The sequence below is a fragment of the Balaenoptera physalus genome (genome assembly GCF_965194825.1).
Source record: "Balaenoptera physalus genome assembly, chromosome: 6".
In the NCBI taxonomy this organism is placed as follows: domain Eukaryota; kingdom Metazoa; phylum Chordata; class Mammalia; order Artiodactyla; family Balaenopteridae; genus Balaenoptera; species Balaenoptera physalus.
In genome coordinates this window covers 17,438,710-17,460,493 of record NC_138885.1, presented here as the reverse complement: position 1 = coordinate 17,460,493, position 21,784 = coordinate 17,438,710, and the positions used below count along the sequence as shown (strand labels likewise).

Genomic DNA, 21,784 nt, shown 5'->3' with positions numbered 1-21,784 from the left:
TGACTTTTTCAGTTTCTAGATGCTGCTTTCATTCATTAGCTCATGGCCCCTTCTTCAAAGCCAGTATTGCCACATCTTCCAATCTCTCTCTGGCTCTCACCTCCTCTTCTGCCTCTGTCTTCCACTTTAAAGGGCATTTGTGATTGCATTGGGCCCATTTGCATCATCGAAGATAATGTCTTTAAGGTCAGCTTATTAGCAATCCTAACTCCATCTGCAACCTCATTTCCCTCTTGCCATGTAACATACACAGTCATAGGTTCTGGGGACTGAGATACGGACATCTTTAGTGGGGGGCATTTTTCTGTTTACTGCACCTGATTACTTAACTGTCTCTCCAATAGAAAGTGACTCTGAGAGCTATGGCTTCCCTGTTCAGTATCTCTCGCTTGCTTTCTCTTTCAGTAGATACCAAGAGGTCATCAGCAGGAATTCAGAGAAAGCCATCTCTCAGAATGTGTATTGTCCGGAGGAAGGCATCTTTGAGGGAACGAAGTTTCATTTGGGTCCTGAGGATGAACATTATTTTTATAGAAACAGAACAGGGGTGTGGACTATCTAAGGACGGAATACAGAGGGAGAAGAGGTGCAGAAGAAGGAATGTGAACAGCCTGTTTATAGAACTATGAGCAGATTAATGACAGAAATTTGTTTTCCTAGGTTCCAGGGCTCCCAGTAAAGCAGCAATGTTGTAGGATGCAAATGACATTTGTAATTACATTGCTATTTCTTCTTCATGGCTGATGGAGCTGCAATACTGTTGGGGTTATAGAAGATGCTAGGGACTGACGCAAGCTCTGACTCAACAACTGAGCCTTATAAGTCCCTTATTTTACTGGGGTATGGTGGGTGGGGAAAAGCAAATTCAGGGAAGGTTTATCCTTAGCCAAGGACTCAACAAGAAGTCTAAACATTGGCATTTTTTAGTTAAAGTTCTCTCCTTTCCCCAAGTTTCCAGAACAGTCACCAGATTAACATTCATTTCCATAGCCAACAAATCTGTGATCAGTGGGGCACACGTGACACGAAGCCTGATGCAGGCCTGTGGCACCGAGGTGGAGACTGCTGATCAGATACCCCTGCATTTGCTGAAGGAAGAGACAGAGCCTTTCAGATAATAGTCTTTTGAGTAAGAACCCAGGGAATCAGTTGACATCTAATCACAGAAGGCCCATTCCTGCTTCTGCTTCCTTTTTCTCACGTCTCAACTAGATTATTGCCATAGTTTTATGGCATCTTCCCCTGCCTTTGTGCTCATTCATTTCGTAGTAGCCAGAGCAATCTTTCAATACTTTATTTTTGGGCTTCCCTGGTGGCCCAGTGGTTGAGAATCTGCTTGCCAATGCAGGGGACATGGGTTCGAGCCATGGTCTGGGAAGATACCACGGAGCAACTAAGCCCGTGTGCCGCAACTACTGAGCCTGAGAGCCACAACTACTGAAAAAAATTAAGTATTTTTTTCTTTAAAATAAATTTATTTATTTATGGCTGTGTTGGGTCTTTGTTCCAGCACGCGGGCTTCTTATTGCGGTGGCTTCTCTTGTTGTGGAGCACGAGCTCTAGGTGCGCAGGCTTCAGTAGTTGTGGCTTGCGGGCTCTAGAGTGCAGGCTCAGTAGTTGTGGCGCACGGGCTTAGTTGCTCCGCGGCAAGTGGGATCTTCCAGGACCAGGGATAGAACCAGTGTCCCCCACATTGGCAGGCGGATTCTTAACCACTGGGCCACCAAGGAAGTCCTTCTTTCAATATTTTAAATAGGATTATTTCACACCTCATCTTAATACCATTCAAGGGCTCCCCTCTATCCTTAGGATAAAGTATAAATTCTTTAGTAGTTCCTTCCATGAATAACCACCTCCTTAGCCTCAACTCTTATTATTCCCACCATCCACCATCTACTTGCATATTCCACCAGCTGTTGAATACCACCATTCATTCAACAAATATCCATCGATCATCTGCTTTGTGCCTTTGCCTGGGCTCCTCGAGTTAAATAAACTCACCCAACAAATATCTATTCAGCATCTGCTATGTGCCTCTTCTTATGCTCCCCAGTACTATAGAATACTTATGTCCTGCCGTTGCTCTGATGAAGACCACTTTGGCCAGAGCCTTGGCTAGGGCCTGACTTAGCCAGAACATACTTTATCAGTGAACTGGGCATTTTCAGAGCATTATCTCTAGGACCAACCATGAAGGGGAGAAATAACATCAGAAAAGCAGATGGCTTGTGTAATTATGTCTGGATCAGCATAACTTCTGCTTTGATAATTTTGGCCATATTTCAGCCACTGAAGCCTGGTTCCAAGTTAGCCACATAATTCTGTATTAGATCTCTGGATCTGGCTTTTTTTTTCCCTACCTCAGATTTTGGATCCCTAAACATCTTTTCCTTTAATTTTCTCTTATGGGTCTGGTAGCTTCAACTTTTGGACACTCAAAACACAGACTGTGTGATGTTATCCTAGTTTTTGAACAATAAGAGTAATTTCCCACACTGCTAAGGGCCATGTGGTCATCCGAAATCTCTCTACACCCTCCTCTGGAATGGAGCTTTATTTAGAATACAGATTAGAATATGATTGCTCGCCTAAGAGTAATTTCCCTGTGACTTCAATGTGATATTCTGACACTGTCCCTTTTTAAACAGAGAGAAACATGAGACATACTGCTCACCTTGACCTATCTGAGCTCTATAAGTACCTATTATCCCATGCCCACACAAAGGGGCGTTCAGAAGCTCCATCAGTTTGAGCTGGGTAGGACATCTTCATTGGGTCAGCTACATTATTCTGATGGTTTATCTTGGTTTCCATCTTTTGAGATGGATTTCACTGCAATTTTTGTAATCTTCCTTTGTTTACTCATTAATCCAATGTCTCTAGACTTCGCAATCCCTCAGTAGTTGTGAGTTCCCCCAGCATCTTTCTAGATCATCTTGTAATTGGCATGTGTGAAGGAAAATGTTAAGTTTAGAAGGACTTTCTTTCCCATTAGTCAGGTGCTGACTGAGCTGGCAGGCTGGGTTCTTTCCATTGAGGGCAGTCTTCCTTTAAGTGCAGTCGGGGTTCTGTCCATGGAGGATTTTTTTGGTATAAGTGAGGGTGGGCAGTCCTCTCTCAAATGAAATAAAGGGAATCACTCGAGCTTCTCTGGGCAGGTTTCCTCGAGGGTGGCTGGCATGGGCAGGATTGCACCTGTCCTCAGCTCGGAATAAGATCAGTTCCTCCGCGTGTACTGAAGATATCTGTAGTAGATGTCTAATTTTTTATCTGTACACATCTCCCTTCCTCTGGGTAATAACAAGTTTGATAGGAGTCACCTGCCACACAATTTAGATAAAGCAGATTAGGCATACTAAATTCAACATCCAGTGCAAACATTCTCTGTGCCGTCCAAGAACATGTCATGACATTGAACACTACCTTCTGTCATTGACAGATGCTTGACTGGATGTTTCTCTCACTGGGTACGTTCCACCAATCACACTGCTTTACTGAACCTCAGCGCAGGGATCTAGATTTTCTTAAGTACATGCACTGGGATTGACTTGCTCCAGCTGGGGCAGAATGAAGCTTGCAGTTGCTAGAAGTCAGCTAGTGATAGCAGACAGTAACAATACTGTTAACTACGCCATCACTCAAATGGTCAGATAGATTGATATAGTATATATATAGCTATGATTATGAAGATTGTTTTTGGTTATGGATAATTTAAAACACTTCCTAAAATTTTGAGGTAGATTTTTAGCCCAAGCCATTGCATTACAACTTTTATAAGTCTTCTTCCACGGGCAAAGAATGGTTGATGTTCTCTCCAAAATGCTATAGTCTGCTAAGGCAAAGGCTATTTGATTGCTGAATGCAGCTGAATTTTTTGTCTGTGGACTCCCCTATGGAGAATATTAGATAGCTTTTGCATAAATCTTCGTTTTTCTTAATGGAGGTTGAATATGGGCCTTAGGGATCCCTGACAAATTAGGCATCGTCTGTTTATACCCTTCTTCTGAATGGAACCCTTGGACTTGAGCTGTGTGGTTCCATAATGAGTTGCAGGTGCTGAGAGGGATTGGCATAGCTCTCCTTAATTGCTTGTCACGTGGCTAACCTAATGAGGGGGGCATCGGTGCCAGGGAGATGCATTTCAAGCAGTAGCAGCTGGCAGTTTTCTCACCCACAAACTGAGGCCGTTCTTAGGCTAAGAAGTTGGGAGATAAAATTCTAATGATTCCTCTCTTTCCTTATAAATAGTTATAAGAATCTTAGGGTCTGCCTTAAGTTTGTGAAGAAAATAACATGAATGATATATAAAATGAAAATAAGAACATAGACTGATGTAAGAGACTCCTAGCTTATCCCCATTGGCTGTGTGCCCTTCACCAAGCTGTTACACTTTCCTGAGTCTCAGTTTTTTCATTAATAGAATGGGGATGAAAAATATCTAACTTTATAAGGTTGTTAGAGTTAGTGATAGCCTGAATCCCACACCATGTGTAGTGGAGGACAGTGGTTCTCAAAGTGTGGGTCCTGGACCAGCGGCATGAGTATCACTGGGAGCTTTTGCTAGACAAGCAATTTTTACTTCTCCCTCTTATCTCCCCAGACCTGTTGGAAAAAAAACTCTGTGGCCCTGCAGTCTGGTTTAACAAGCTCTCCAGGTAATTCTGATGCAGCTGAAGTTAGAGAATTCCTAGTGTAAACCTTCCAAAAATAATTGCGAAAATGAGGAAAAGGGAGCCAGGATTCAAAATGTTAACGTAAACACAAGAAGTCGGAAGTCAAAGTCTAATCTCTGAAAGGAGTGAGAAGAGTTAATGAGCAAGAAAAAAACAGGTAAAACATGTCCCAAATGGAGCAGTGAGATTCTAAGCACATAGTTGAGTGTCCTTGGTAGGACAGTCTCTTGAGACCCACCTGGGATTACTCGTCAACCCATGAATACCATGTTCCCCTTGTTTACTCCTTAGCCAACACCTGAGTTACTTTCCTTTCATATCTAATTGCTCTCCAATCCAGCAAGCCTTCCAGAGTCTTTTTTTTTTCTCCTCCAAATAAATAATATTTTGATTGAAATTTGAAGTATTTGGAATTTAAACATAAACTTTTGCAATGAATTAAGTTTATAAAGGCCCCATTTAAAATAATGCAAAATGTTTTATATTGATAGAATTATGACATAACTTATCTCTGAAGGAGAGCAAGTGCTGTGAAATAATGATAAGTTTTACATATAGCCCTGTTTTTATGTTTGCAATGAGAATTCTAAATATATCTGACCTATGTAAGAGAAATTGTAACATGAACAACTTTTAATATTAATAACGATACATAAGTTTTACATAGCTTTTTACAGATTCCCATGTGTCTTCATATTTATTCACCCAATCCGACCCCTAGCCACAGCAGATCAGAAAAGAGTGTGGGTTCAGCCTTCGTCAGTGTTTTGCGGATATGGCTTTATACATGTGCAAAGTTGAGAGCACTGGCATTTGGGCCTCAGCTGAGACTGTGGGGTGTTACGGTCATCGTAAGACCAGGGTCTGCAGCACTTGTGAGGAGGAGGAGGATGAACTGCCCAGGCTCAGTCTGAGTGTATTTCTTCCAGAGTCAGCTGAGGTGCCATCCACAACCTCCTGGAAACGCTCCAACCATGTAATTATACTCTGCCTCTCAAAATCACGCTTCATCTTTCTAATTGAATAAGGCTGCATTTCATTACACTCGTTTTAGATACTGTCCCCTCACATTTCAAGAGTTTAAATAACAGGCATCCATCACAACTCTGAGAAGACGTATATGAGGAAGAGCAGCTTTCTGGAATGAGGTCCCGCCTCTGGAGGCATCTCCCAGCCATCAGGCTGAGACACCCCACAAGGGGTCTGTCTCACTGCTTTCCCTGTGCTCACAAACGCAGTAACGAGCTTCTCCAACGTATGCAATGTATGCAATCAGAACTTTGGCCTGCAGGGCAGCCCCAGCCCATGGGACCATGGCTTCCTGATTAGGAAAGTAGGAATTATTGGCCAGACTTCTTCAGCTTTATTTCAAAACCCTCATTTAGTTCTTCAGCTGCTTTAAGCAGTACTTGTGAAAGAAGAAACTCGATCATTTAGAAAAATGTTTAGTTGATGCTCATAATATTGCTTTTGGGTGTTATCCCGTCTCAGTTGCTATGGAAGGAAGACGCAAAGGAAGTTAGAGATTTAGTTCCTCTCATCACTCCTTCAGTTAATAACTCTGAGTACCTACAAGGTACGAGACAATGTAGAATATGGAACTATGGATCCTCTCCTGAATCTGTCTCTAAGGAGCATGGAATATAATAATAGTAATAATAACGCTAGTCTGGTGGCAAGTCCTCCCTAGAACCACATCCTACAGCACGTACAGTCAACGCAGAGGTCAGGATGAAATCACATAAAATCAATGCAGAGGTCAAGAATCTCAAGTGGTATAGGGTCAGGGCAGAAGGCTCTAAAGGTGAAACTTAGGACAGAGGTGCTTCCACTGAACAGCGTGTGTTACTGTTAGAATAGCTCCATTGTCTGTTTAAAAGACATTTCTAACTAAAATCCTTTAAAATAAATAAGAAAATAAAGTCCCAAATTTTAGATGCACATCAATTGTAACTGCAGGGCAGCTGCATACAGTGTGGGAATTGTCCATATACAGCTCCTGGGGGCCCCATTCATATCGATTGTTATGTGTCCTGCAATGTACAACCTGTACAAATGTATGTGGTAGCTCTTTGTGAATCCTTATGCAAAAAAAATACAGACAGACTTTCTTTGAAAAGATGGTTTATACCTCTTAATGAAACTATCCACAATTTGGGATTTGTTTGCAGCCAAACCAGATTTTAGGCAATTTTTCCAAATATGATGTGACAAAATTTCTCTACTATCAATTTTTATGAAATGCCCTGGTCCTTACTTTTAGTTATAGTCAACCTCTCCATCTCTCCAGGTAACCCAACTGGGAAAACTACTTCTGGGCTTTCCTCTCAGGGTCAATGCTCATGACCCTGAGCATTTTTTTTTCCTTCGCCAAAAAACTTTTCTGTTTTATATGACATTCCCTTGTCACATTTTTCCCTGCTTGAAAATTGTAAAACTAGTTCATATTAGAGTACTGAAGATGTTAGTGTGCTTTATAAATACCCCAGATAATATACATGATTTGGACAAAGTGATCTTCTCCAAAAAGGACTTTAATTCTCCTATCCTCAGGTTGTGATTTTTTTTTTTTCAAAAGCAATTTTCTGTCATAAGCTTTGTCTTCTGATCCTACATCCAAATTTGGAAGTTTCCGTTCCTTACCCTTGGGGTCATTCTTCCCAGGAGCTCTCCTCAGTACACACTTCCAAGTTTAAGTGATCCCCCATCATAATCCTTTGGAACACAGCTTGAATAAAGGTGCCAGTTGGTAAAAGGAGACTCTTCTAGAACAGTTGGTGATCACTTTTGGAACTCCAAGTCCTGTGGAGTAGAAGGGAGAGAAGTAGAGGTGAAACTGAGGCACCCCAAGTCAAACGGGAAGGGTGTGACAAGTCGCACAAATACAGGTTGCTTAAAGTATTCTTACGAGAGTAAGATCTAGAATTTCTCTTATGATTCCAATTTATAAATGGAACTTTTCTATCAGACGTGTGTGCACACTCTCAATGCACATAAATACTTGTTTCCCAAGGAGACACATTAGTTCTTTGTCTAAACCCCTAAAGAGGAAAATAAATCTTTTTAAAGTGCCTGTAGTTTGCAATGCCACCTCTTTTTAGTGGAGTTAGATTTTCACATTACTATGTAGAGAAATAGAATTCCTGTCCTACCTGGTTTCTAGAAAGTAGAGCCTCAGGAAAACGATTATAGAGGGAGTAGACCTATCATTTTATTAGAGAGTTTAATCCCATGGGATGGGCAAGAGAGATAAAGGAGTGAGACAGGGCAGGATGGTCAACATTCTCTAGAATACCTTAGGGAGATAACAATGGTTAAATGCAACCAATTGCTTAATTCCATAGAAGAAACTGGATCTTAGGCTCATCCACTGGAGAGAAAAAAGAAAAAATGTATCTGCTGTTCCTGTATCCCACTTGTCAAAATTTACCTCACAGGGAGTTAATTTCCACGTACTTTTGGATTGTGCATGTGCGGAGACTAGATGGGGTTCTGTGATGACTTTGATATTTATTTATTTATTTATTTGGCTGCATCAGGTCTTTGTTGCGGTGCGTGGACTTCTCTTCAGTTGTGGCGTGTGGGTTTTCTCTTCTCTAGTTGTGGTGCAGATTCCAGAGTGCGTGGGCTCTGTAGTTGCGGCATGTGGGCTCTCTAGTTGAGGCCCACGAGCTCAATAGTTGTGGCACGAGGGCTTAGTTGCCCCGTGGCATGTGAGATCTTAGTTCCCCGACCAGGGATTGAACCCGCGTCCCCTGCATTGAAAGGTGGATTCTTTACTGCTGGACCACCAGGGAAGTCCCTATGATGACTTTAATAGGCAAACTTGGGACGGGAGGCAAGAGGGGCAAGAGGCAGGGCACTGATGGTGGTGCTTATGTGAAGTAGTGGAGCACGGATGTCAGTGAAGTGAGGAAAATCTAAAGTGGTCCACAAGAGGTATCTGATACAGTCTCTGAATTTCCCCTGCTTCTAAAGATTGGTCTCCTTGCACTTGAGACGAATTAGGAATTAATTTATTACTATACCATGCATAACATATTTTTCCTTGCTCTCTCCCCTTCCTCCCAACCCTCCTTCCTTCTTTTTTTTTCCTTTGTGTAAAAGAATACATGTCAGTATTTTTACACACTCACACACACACACACAAACAACCCAAATGGTACCAAATGCATTATATGAAAAGCATTCTCTAGCCAAGTTCTACTCCCAAAAGAACCTCTTTTAAAATATTTTTAAAGAAAAAAGAATTTACCAAATTAAAAAACAAATAGCACATTGTCATTGTTTAAAATTCAAACAGCAATGAAAATGATAACAAAGAAAGTTAAAATATTACTTTGAATCCTGCCACAGAGAAATTACCATAATTAACATTAGGTGAATAGCTTTCTAGATAACACTCTAATATACAATATAATATAATATGCTATGATGTAATATATATAATATAGAGGTGGAGATAGGTAAATATACAGTTGAATAAGTGATAAAGTTTATTAAACAGGATAAGGCTTATTATTTTTAATTAAATTATTACATTTAGTTTCTCTCAATTTTTACAGAAGAAAAAGAAATAGAAATCCAACTGAAAGGATAGCACAAATAAATAGGATTTTATAAATACTCAGATAAGTATTTTTTAACCATAAGAAATATATTTATTTTAAATATTATAAGATCTCTCTCTGTATATAAAAATAAGAGGATGTGAAACCCAGTGAGAATTTGCAGTGATTATATTTTTTAAAACTTTATGCTTAAATTTTATACTCTACCAATTAACTCTCTACTGTGAAAGATGACAAAATTAACACTCACATTTTTTCACCTTTTTCTGTCTTTCTTCCCAGTTTTCATTGTTATATTATTATTTTTACAACTTCAAGGTTTATAACAATCATAGTCTGTTCAGTAACCATGATTCTCATGCTTATGTAATCTTACCTCTATATTTGCTTCTAGGAGTTACATTTTCTGAGTTCTGGCATGCTTAGAAACATCTGCTGTCTTTATGCTTATGGACAAAGCAAGTTGGATAGGATATTCTTAAATCCCTTTTTTTCCCTCAGATCTCTGTAGACTCTGCTCCATGGTCTTCTGTATTGACTATTAAGCTAACTAAGGCTTCTTAAATCATCTTTAGATTGACTGGATTTGTTTGTGAAATGTCTTTTCTTTTTAAGAAGAGCTCTTGGACACCTTTACCTGATCTCTTTGGTACCTGAGAATGTTAAACTATTGGCTTTAAAGTTAAGGAACATCAGTGACTATTGTTCCCCCCAAATTCAGTGCCTTTATCCTCACTTGAAGAGTTGCTTCAATCTTCCTGTTGCAATAATTATATAACTTTGTTTATTGATGCCCAGATGCTTTGTGGTCATCACCTCCTTAATGACATTCTCGTAATAATCCTGCATAGACCATGCTGTCATCCTCACTTCGTTAATCAAGAAGTTGATGTTAAGAGAGGTTAATAATTCCCAGGGTCACAGACAAGTAGTGGAGCCCAGCGGTGTATACAGTTTGTTTCCAGTGTCTCCCCTCTTTACTCCCTGCCGTACCGCCACCTTCTCCTGGATGTGGATGGTCTGGAGATGAGCCAGGCACGAGGCAACGTGAGGCATGGTCAGCATGGTGGATGGAAAGGAAAGATGATTTGTCTTCTAAATTGTGTTACCAGACATGTAAATAAAATAGTATTTCCAAGAATTCTCAAATCACAAGTAAATAATACTAGTGAAATTGGAGGATATTTCTTAGCCCTATGCCCTATGGAAGATTTCTTTTAAGGTTGACAGTTTCTTGGAATTCTCATGGCTGGCATAATGTACTTTGCTCTGTAAAGTTACCATAAAAAATGTCTTCTGTTTAGGAAAATTACAGGCATTACATCAGGATCCATACTCTCATGTCAGCTCCATTATCTTGAGTCATATGTAAAAGCTGTAATATTTGATATCCATCGTTACGAACTCTCCTTTGGGATTGGAATTTAAAATATTCCTTAAACCTAATCAATTCATATGATTCTACACTCGACCAAACTCAGTCACCTTCAGTCACATGGTGAAGTGGTGATCATATATGAGCAGAGTTCAGAAAAGCTAGAACAGTGACCATATTTACATGTATAAAATCTGATAAGAAAGAATGGTTTGTATATCACAAATGAAATACACAGCCCTGGTAGAGTGGGGCCAGTTCCATCACTGATGGCCTCAGGGAAAAGTAGAGATATTAAATTACATGATGTGCAAAAACCAAAAGGATCTCTTTCTCACTCAATATATTTAGAAAAGGCTGCCTGGGTCTTCAGGATGAACTTGAGGGCGGCCTGACAGTGATGAATGCTTTTCTCTGCCCTCTGTGATCTACTAGGGCACTTACCCTCTCTATTACCCCTTAGCACCTTATCAATGGGTGACATTAATTCTTTAATAGATTAATTTCTTACTTATTAACATCTACTACTATATGTTAGCTCTGGAAGGGACCATAGTTCCCCTTGTATACTTCTTGGCACATAATAGGCATTCAATAAATATTTGTTAAGTATTGTATTTCCTGTAAGTCTCGTCTTCTGAACTAAAATATAAACTATCAGAGGACAGAGTTCAAAGTTTATACTCTGAATGGTCCATTGGACCCAATAATGCTGAGCAGAAAGCAGGATCTCAGTGATAATTTGTTATATTGAGTTGAATTAAATCATATGGAATATAAAAGGCTGCCTTCCTGCCTCCTGGCTCTGTGCTTCCATAGGATTTTGTACCTGCTTTTTTTATAGCCTCTAATCAACTCCATTTTAACTTTTTGTTCCTGTATCCAGCTGTCTCTCAACATTTTGTATCTTCTGAGGGAAGTATTTATTTGTCTTTTTAAAAATTCAAGTGTAGTTGATTTACAGTATTGTGTTAGCTTGGATGTATAGTAAAATGATTTGGTTATAAACATATATATGTACATATTTTCAGATTATTTTCCATTACAGGTTATTATAAATTATTGAATGTAGTTCCCTGTGCTATATAGTAAATCCTTGTTGCTTATCTATTTTACATATAGTAGTATGTATCTTTCAATCCCATACTCCTAATTTATTCCTCCCCCACTCCCTTTCCCCTTTGGTAACCATAAATTTGTTTTCTATGTCTGTGAATCTGTTTCTGTTTTTGTTTTCCCCATAAAATTACATTGAACATTTTTATTTCTGGAGCTTTCCATATGGAAAAGAAAATCCTAACATTATTACATAAGGCATGTTTATGCCTAAAACATGTGAGCCTACAAATTAACATAGTACTGTAAAACTTTCTAGGTCAGTTGATAGTTTGCTGATATCCCTATATGAAAGTTTCTTAAATGTTGCGTATTCCTACAAATTATGTATTGTATCACTCAATATTTCATTGACAAACAGAAATAACATACTGATTAAATCAGCATTCTGGAGTTATAGTCTGTAATAATGATATAATTTTAAAATACTTGAAGAACATTAATTTGTATTTCATTTCAAAAGGAAAGTGTGAAATTAATGAACACTTGGGCAATAGATACTGCATCCCTATCTCTAAAATTAACTGATTCGGAAGTAGTGTATTCTTTTTTTTTTTTTTTTTAACATCTTTATTGGAGTATAATTGCTTTACAATGGTGTGTTAGTTTCTGCTTTATAAAGTAGTGTATTCTTATGTGAACTAAGCATTAGGCTCATTTTGAAGATCTGTAACTGCTAGACATACTTCGGAAATAAATGCCAAAGAAAGTAAAATATAAGACTATTTTCTCTGGGAATAAATTTAAAAATATAATCTACCTATTAACCACCTTTGGTAGACCACTAGTTGCACTTACCTCAATTTTGTACTCTACTTTTTTCCATTTTTCCCAGGCATATGACCATCTGAAATAAAAGCTATATTTTTCATCCTTCCTTGCAGTTAGGTAGGAGCATTGTGACTAAGTATTGGCTAATGAAATTTAAATGAGAGTTCAACCTTCTCTCTCACTGTCCTCCTTGCTGACCAGAATGTTGATGTGAGGGACGGAGCTTGAACAGCAATCTTGGATCATAAGTTGGAAGCCAAGTGCTGAGGTTGGTAGAGCAACACAGAAACTTCGAGATACTTAACTCTGAAATTCTTTTAAGTGAGAGGGAAAACTTTTTTTCTTTTTTTAAAGCCACTGTTATTTGGGGTTTTAGTTTTATGCTGCTGTATTTAATCTTAACTGATACACATTTCAATTGTTGGCATATTACTCCTTTATCAGAAATTGTAAATGAGAAATTATTTCAACACCTGAAGACCAAGATACAACAGAAGACTCCATAGGCTCAAGATATTGAGACATCCTAGAAAGAGTTTTCTGTAAAGTATATCTTTTCCGTGGCATGGCAATATCATTCTTCTTGAAAAAGTTTACTGGGCAGACATCATTTCTGCCATCACCTATATAAACAGTTCGTGTATAATTCACTCCTTGTTGTGACTTGACCTACAAATTCCACCAAAACTACACTTTTGCAAAGATTTTGGAGGCACCTAGTGCAAGAATGAGCATGATAATTTTCCACAGTGAGATGACCATTGGTATCAAAAGCTGCTGGATTTGTAAAGACTTTATCAAACACGTCCTGAAAATTGGTAGCTTCTAAAGCCCAACCTATGAAGTCTGAATTTGCATCTGAAATAATGATGCAGTCAAATTTATCCTTGTTCTTTCTTATAAAGTTTAAAAGTTCCACCGTCCCTGGAGTGAAAGGCATTGATATCAGTGCCCTTTTCATTTCATCTTCTCTTACACCTTCATCTCCCAAATACTTAAAGACTCTGCCCATAAATTCTGTCCAAAATCCTTTTTCATAAGAATCTTGTAGTTCAATAGGAAGCTTTTTCTCTGGAGCACATTGTACAATCCAGGTGTCACTATTATCATCTATGATTGTGTTGTCAGAGTCAAAAACCAACGAAATTTTCATGGTTCCAGAAACAGATTTGGGTTACCCCAATTTAGTATTTACAAGACAATTAATCTTACTTCAACATGGAGCTTAGGTTAAACAGTCATAACAATCTTCAGTTTTAAACACTAGCCAGTTTCTAACCAACATTACTCTTACTCTATGTGCAGGGGGAAAAGTCTTCTGGTTCCAAGCAAAAGAATGGAGACTTCTTAACTCCAGCATTATTATGATGGATCATCTGATAGAAAACCTTCCCCCCGTGAGGAGGTCTGTGGGTCACACACGCCAAGCCCAGGCCTTGCTCTCCCACATACCTGCCAGGTCCAGCCCGAAACCAGGGGCAGGGACCTAATCGGGTGTCCTTCCCCGGGAGGCGCATGTTGGATGCTGATGGGAGCGCCAGGCCTGGCCCGGCCGGGTCTGGCCGGGTCCCCAGGGCTCATCACTGACCCAGGCCAGAGATCCACAGGCATTCTGGCCTCAGCGCCGCTCCCGTGGGCTCTCCTGTTTCTGTTTTGTATATAGATTCATTTGTATTATTTTTTAGATTTCACATATAAGTGATATCATATAATATTTGTCTTTGATTTACTTTACTTAGTACAATAAGGTCCATCCATATTGCTGCAAATGTCAGCATTTCATTCTTTTTTACGGCTGAGTAATACTCCATTGTGTATATATATACATATATAGGTATATATATACCATATCTTCTTAAACCAATCACCTGTTGGTGGGCACTTGGGTTGTTTCCATGTCTTGGGTATTGCAAAGTGCTGCTATGAACATTGTGGTATATGTATCTTTTAGAATTAGAGTTTTCATCTTTTCTGGATATATGCCCAGGAGTGGGATTGCTGGATCATACAGTAGCTCTACTTTTAGTTTCTTAAGGAACCTCCATACTGTTTTCCATAGTGACTGCTCCAATTTACATTCCCACCAACAGTGTAGGAGGGTTCTGTTTTGAGAGAAGTAGGGATATATGATTCTTTTTTGAATAATTTTGGATGCAGCAAATGATGAATAAAGAAAAGGAGCTAACATTCTATTAATTGGCTATTATGCCAGGCTTGTGGCTGTGCTATCTGCTTTACATATGTTAATTCGGTTAATCTTCCCAAATCCTTTGACGTTAGTAATTTAATATTCATTTTATAGTTGGCAACACTAAAACTTGATTGTTTGCCCTAGATTATATATCTGGCAAGGGCCAGACCAGAAATGGAAATCTTATCTTTCCAACTCTAAAGCCCTTACCATTCTTACTGTGCTGACTCACTTTTGCATAATTTAATGAGCTAACTAATGGAAACAGCCAAGTGGAGCTCTTCTCTCTACCCCACAGTAAAGTCTGGGTACTTAGGATGCTCTCACAAGGGAATCATTTCCATATCAAACCAATAAGTTTAAGCAATACTGCTTACTCCTATCTATCAAGACTGCTTTATTCAAGTATATCCTTCCTAATGTTAGCAAAGTTAGGTAGAGTAGGATACCGCACCAGAGAAAATTTATGTTCTTAATCTCTTTTTCTGTGAGGTATATGCCAGAAAACTCAACTTGAAATCACTAAGTATAGCTCACCTTACTCCACCAGCCCTCAGCCCCAGAGATTAAGTGTAGACAACTTATAATAATTGGGCTGCCTCCTTTAGAAAGGTAAATCACCTTTGAGTAAAGAGGGTAACTTCCCTCACAAGGGTAGAGATAAGGCCTCCTGCAGTCCCTGATAACAACCCCAGTTGAGAGGGCTACTCAGTAGATCCATTGCCCAGGGAAAGGGGATGTCATAAGACTCCTGAGTTTTTGGAATTTAAAAGGAAGTTGTACCCCAAGGAGAGATGGAGGAGTGTCACTCTGGGTCTGTCAGGTGATGGGTGCTTTAATATACCAGCCTTTAAACCGGATTAGAGCTACTCATGGACAAAAAGAGTTTTAAGAATATCAATTTCTAGATCCTTAGTTTCCAGATGTGTATGGACTTTATTCCCTAAACTGTATCTGCCTGAGAATTTACCTACGCTCAAAATAGTGCTTCTTCCACTTTATAAAAGAAACGCGTATTCCTCACCCATCACCATCTCAAATCTTACAAAAGTCCACAGCCTCAAGGTGTTAAAAAAAATCTCGCATCTAAGGGGAAGTCTCCTTTAATAAGTGAGGCACCATAAACCCTCAGGGTTTACGTTTGTGATAAGGTTGATAGACTTGTTAGAAAGAAAGAATTTGGGGCTGTTTTGGGATTTCTGATTTCAGATACACGGTAGAGTGGGATGGTGGGACTAATTACGATGTTCATTTAGTGATTTTCCCTTTTCTACCCTTCAACTATTGTCAAAGAATGCATTCCTCTTAAGGCAGAGTCCTGCAGGAGCAAAGAAAAGAGAATGTCGTTAAGAAGCACTGAACATGAAAACTGTCTTTTTTCCATGTTTTAGAAGTAGGCATTTCTTTTCAGTTCTTATCAACACTTGTGATCTGTAATGTGCTGGAGAGCAAAGCACCTTCAATCAGCCAAAGAATTAGAGATAGTTTTAAACGATTTGGAATGTGTTCCAGAATTACAAAAATTTCATGTTATATTCAACAAGATCCACCAATTAATAAATTGAAAATATTAATTATATAATAAATAAATTGAAAATTAATTACATGAAAATATACTTATAATATTTGAAAACGTAAAACATAGTACCAAAAATATTATTTGAAAGATTTAATGAAATTAACATTTAATTTTCCAAAAATTTTCTAAAAATATTAGGTTATACAGGTGCCTATAAATGAAAGAATAAAAAGTATAAATAGTACGTCTTGGTAAAATGAGGTAGGTAAGAAAACAACTTGAGTAGCAAATCCTTTTGAAAGTGCAGTGGTTTTTCATTGTTTCTTTTCAATAGCCAAGGAGTAGGATATTGAACTTTCCTTCTGTGAGGCAGCTGGATTAATTAGGGAAGAAAATGAATTTAGCTGTGTTTGCATCCTGTGTTAGGAGAGTGAGAGGTATTCTGTTACATAAATAGAGGGAATTATCAGTTAATCCACTGGCTCTATGGAATAAGGGCTTTCTAAATATTCAGGAGTTTTGGTACCTGGTGAATACCTAATTAAGGCATTAAAGAAAAACAAACCTTTTCAATCTTTTACTCCACAAATACTTTGAATGTCGACCATGCAGAGTTTGTCCCAGACTCTGGTGGTATAGCACTGCACATTAGCTACAGCCCCAGTCTACAGAGACCCCCATTCAGTGGGCAGAGTTCAGACAATGAACAGAAGAGTAAATAAATACGATTATTTAAGATTGTGGTATTCACTATGAGGTATCTAATACAAGGAATTATGGTGAGGATTGACTGGGTGAGGTTGGAGGGATGACTTCGACATGGGCAGTCAGAGAAGTTGAAAGCAGGGCTGAGCCCTCTGTGACCTGAAGTAGCAGCTAACTGACAGCCTCTAGACGAAGGGAAAAGGAAGAAACTCTTGAGGTGGGGATGAGCTTTGCACACTTAGTCAGCCCTACATCTTAGATGATAAGAAGTACCTTCCATCTTAACGGTTTTTAACAATTGACACACGTCACAGACCCTGAGATTTCTGCATTCCATAACTTGTCTTCACTGCTCACACTGTAAGAAGTATTATTTCTAGAATCATTCATTATTATTTCTGACTTAGAAACAAAGTAGGACATATTGTTTTATGATTTCTATGTCTTTCCATCACCTACAATTTGGGGATCAATGTCCTATTTCTGGCCAAACTACTTTATTCCACTTCTATAGAGAGAATGGATAGTAAAACAAACCTTTGAACATCGATATTTTTAACCGAGTAGGTTCTGGGAAGAAGAAGTGTTTGAGAACCTAAAACAAAGATCAAAATATCTGGGTAGTTGATTCTTTCCCTTGAGAAAGACCTCTTAGAAATATTTTATATCTGCTGTATTACAGCTTCCCACATACTGGAGGAATTGATTGTTGTAAACTGTTGTGGCTCTACCGCAGGGCAAGCTGAGACCTTGTGATGGGCTGGTGGGGAGGAAGCAGCAGTAGCATATGGGCTGGAGGAATTTTCAGTGCTTTGTGTTTGCCCCTTGCCCAGGCATGGTGGAGGGTAATTAGCAATCCAAATCAGCGCTTAAGAGTCTGAGAAACCTCATCGTGGTTCTGGACTCATAGCATCTAGGCAGGTTGATCTGGTGGGTGGGGCATTGCAGCAGGAATTTTTAGTAGTGACAAGGATCAGCTGAGTTATTTCTTTTTTTGTTGTTTTAAATGTATTTATTTATTTATGGCTGCGGTGGGTTGCACGTGGCCTTTCTCTAGTTGCGGTGAGCGGGGGCTACTCTTTGTTGCGGTGCACCGGGCTTCTCATTGCGGTGGCTTCTCTTGGTGTGGAGCGCGGGCTTCAGTAGTTGTGGCTCGAGGGCTCTAGAGAGCAGGCTCAGTAGTTGTGGCGCACGGGCTTAGTTGCTCTGTGGCGTGTGGGATCTTCCCGGACCAGGGATCGAACCCGTGTCCCCTACATTGGCAGGCGGATTCTTATCCACTGCGCCACCAGGGAATTCCCCAGCTGAGTTATTTCTAACATCACAGGAAGGTGATTTTGCAGATAGAAAGAACTATTTATTAAGCAAATTTTAATTTAATATTCAGATTATTAATGTTATAAAATTCAAAACCTAGATAAAAATCCTTTAAGTGTGCATATATTTCTTAACTTCTTTAAATATATAGCAACTTTTGAGTGGAACATTTCTTTTTCTTTGAGAATTCCAGTGGAAATCTTGAAGTGGAAAGCAATAGAGATGTGCTATAGTCATCTATGTGGGACTTACTAAAAAGAGAGCAAAAACTGGTCTGGGACTCTTGTCCTCAGTGTCCCTTTCCATCAGTTAAGGTAGGAAAATAAATTATGGAAAGATAGAATGGAGGAAATTCCTATGGGTAAAGAGGGTTTAGAATTTCCTTCTGTCTCTTATTTAACTGGTCCAAGTGAGGGGGGCTCAAAGAGTCTACTTGTAGAGGTCAAGAGTGTCTGCAAGGAGGGGACACGGGCATCTTAATCCCTGGTTGGAAGTTTGCTGAACGCAGAGAATCCACCGTGTGGTTGGTGGTAAAAGAGCTCTCCGGAGAGCCTGACATGTGTGGCTAGCAGCCTGGAGGAACTCTGCAGGATAGAGGTGAGCTGTATGATGACAGAGCAAGGAGAGCGCAGACATCGGGAAAGGCCCATACTCCCACACTCTAGCAAGGCAAGGATGCATATGATTGCCCATGCAGAATGAGTGTTTAGGAAGCAGATATGGCTGAAGCCAAACTGAAAGATTATCTGCATGAAAAGTGCCTGTGGAGCACTGCATGAATCCTGCCCTTGTGCTGAGGTTGAAAGTGATTCACGTCACCACTTGATATTTTTCAGATAGTCTCTTTATTGACTGAATTTTCCATCCCCCCCCCCATCCCAAATAACTATACAACTCTGTGGTCATCTTCTTGGCAGGAATCAAAAGGGAGACCTGTAATATAGTTTCGGGTGCCCTGTAGTTTGATGCAGACTCTTAATCCAGCAGCTGACGGAGAGAGGCCAGCCCACACAGGGAGAGACTGAGAAGAGATAGGTCTTGGATCCTGTGAACCTCAGGGAAGGAGGCTGGGTTTCACAGGAATAGAAGAGTGAATATGAGGCTCTGGTCTTCAAGACTTTTTCCCCAGCCTGATTCCAATGTTCTGCTCTCAGAATATTCTTTTCTAATTGTAGATTTTTCAGGGGGATTGGGCTAGCAATGATTTTGCTAGTTGTTCCTTTATAGTAGATTTATGTTGCTTATCAAGAGCTATCTCAGCTATTTTTAGTGATAAAAAATGTGATTGCTGGAATATGTCAGTTTAGTGATAAAAAATATGATTGCTGGAATATGTCAGCATCTCTGTGGGTACAGCCTGCAAATAGACAAACATTGCTGGGTTCTGATTGGCTAGAAGTAGAGTGTGATTCAATTGTTTTGTATATCCTATCAGTGATGAAAATCCTAGGTCTGTAAGCTGAGGTGACCACTGTGCATAAAATAATTTTGCTTTATATTTTAATAACACATAAACATTTTTATTTTAAAAAATCTGATAATAGCCACTTCAACTGATTCTGCCCTAAAAAATCACTTCCTCTAGAACAGACTAAATATGTACACCTGTATATTGTATAGTTTATGGAAACCACAGCTACGTGAATAAATATGGATAGTTTCAAATGCAATAGAGTACTTTGCATTCTTATGTTAAATTTGAAAGTGGGGAACAGGAGCTGCAGGCATTCATCAGAGCCTGTCATGATCCTATGCAAGAGTCCCTTAAAGTATACCTATTTTCAGGACATTAAGGGAGAAATCTGGGTGGTTAATAGGTTGGTGGAAATAAGATTGGCCAATAAGGGTACTCCTTGTTGGTAGGTACCAAGAGAAACTTTACAAAACCAGACCAGCTCTACACTCTGCACACTGATTGGTCCAGGCCTTGTTATATATTGCCAAATATAGCTTGGGATTGGGACAGAGTCTGGACCCAGGTGGCTTATGTGATGAAATTCCTCCGTGCTGGCAGACAACAAGGATTGAGAAAAGAGAGGAAATATTAAACATAAAAAAGAACTGTAGCAAGCAGCAAGCATATAGAATTAGTGAGCAAGCAAGTGACAAAGAAGATAGAATTATAAAAGCAAATAGAATTGTAAGACTCTAGCTTGACATCATTGTTCACTTTATCAGTATGAGAGGATTGGTGCCTTTTTCCAGGATAAAGGAGGGAAGTGAGAAGTTCCTCAACTGGGGACAATAGCTCAGTTTTTGTAGACTTAAAAAATTTTTAAGTTTTTCATGAAGAAACATTTATGGCATGGAATCTCTGTTTTGTTTAAGGTTTTGTGATTTTCTTACACTTAAAGCCATTGTATTGATCTGGAATGTATTCAACTGCAAAATACAGTAGAGCTAGTTAGCTCTAGATGAAAAACCTAAAGGCATATTTGCCAAGCATAATGAGTAGTTTGGCATTAAGAGTGCAGGGTAGGAGGGTTTAATAATGACCTTGGGGACCTAGGCTTCTCTCATGTCTCTACTCCACCACACTTAGTTTGTTGGCATTTATGCCTATGCATGTTGCTTCATGGGCATTGGAAGCTGCCACGTCTCCAGGCTTCATGACTGCGGTCCAGACAGAAGAACAGGCCTTTATAATTGTCAGGCAAAGGAGAAGGGTATTGAAAGTGCAAGTTGCATTAGCCAATCTTTAATGTTGACTCATAGCCATTCTAAGGATAACTATTACATAAGCAATTATTAGATAACACAATATGTTCTAAATTATTAATATTTCTCATCTCCCAAATATAGTAATATGAGAGCTGGTGGTTTTAGATCTTACTTGCTTTTAGCCTAATTTATCTTAGATTCAGCCCAGTTTTTCCTATAGCAATTAAATTCTATTGTGCATGCCAACTCCAGTCAGTTGGACGGGCTGCCAAGACTGCCATGTAAAAATGGATTCTGAGGTTGCCCTGAGCCCTGGCAGGAAAGTAGGCCTTGATATTTGCCATGAGGGAAAATGTTTGCCCATGGGCTAAGTGTCTGTTCTTCCTTTTCTGTAAAAGCTCTTATATTATAGAAAGGAAGGCCAAGTACACAGTCAATGAAACACGTTACTTTAAGATTAAGAAATTTAACTAGTCTTTGGGATATTATCATAAATTGTATATTCTGACTAAGTAATGTGCAAATGAGTGAAACCTGCCATGTTACTTATGTCGAAGTTTACACTATTATTCTCATAACTGGTTATCAGGTGAAACAAAGCTTTATGCCCAGAACAGCAGCTTTCAGTTTCTTTACCCAAAGATAGTTCTGCTCAAGTTTATCTGTTCATCTGAATGAACGTTCATATTCCCTCGTATTAATCTACTTGGGCTACCATAACAAAATATCATAGACTGCATGGTTTAAACAACAGAAATTAATTTTCTCATAGTCCTGGAGGCTGGAAAGTCTAGGATCAGGATACTGGCAAGGTTTCACTCTGAGGCCTCGTCTCTTGTCTTGCAGGCCACATCCATCTTGCTGTGTGCCCGTGCAGAGACAGAG

At 39.3% G+C, this 21,784-nt stretch overlaps 1 pseudogene across 1 annotated transcript; it reads right to left on the bottom strand.

Moving 5' to 3' along the window:
- Positions 1 to 1,472: 1,472 nt before the first annotated feature.
- Positions 1,473 to 19,346, bottom strand: LOC309662752 (pyridoxal phosphate phosphatase PHOSPHO2 pseudogene; annotated as a pseudogene). Its single transcript has one exon. The product of its transcript is annotated as a pyridoxal phosphate phosphatase PHOSPHO2 pseudogene (transcript).
- Positions 19,347 to 21,784: the final 2,438 nt, after the last annotated feature.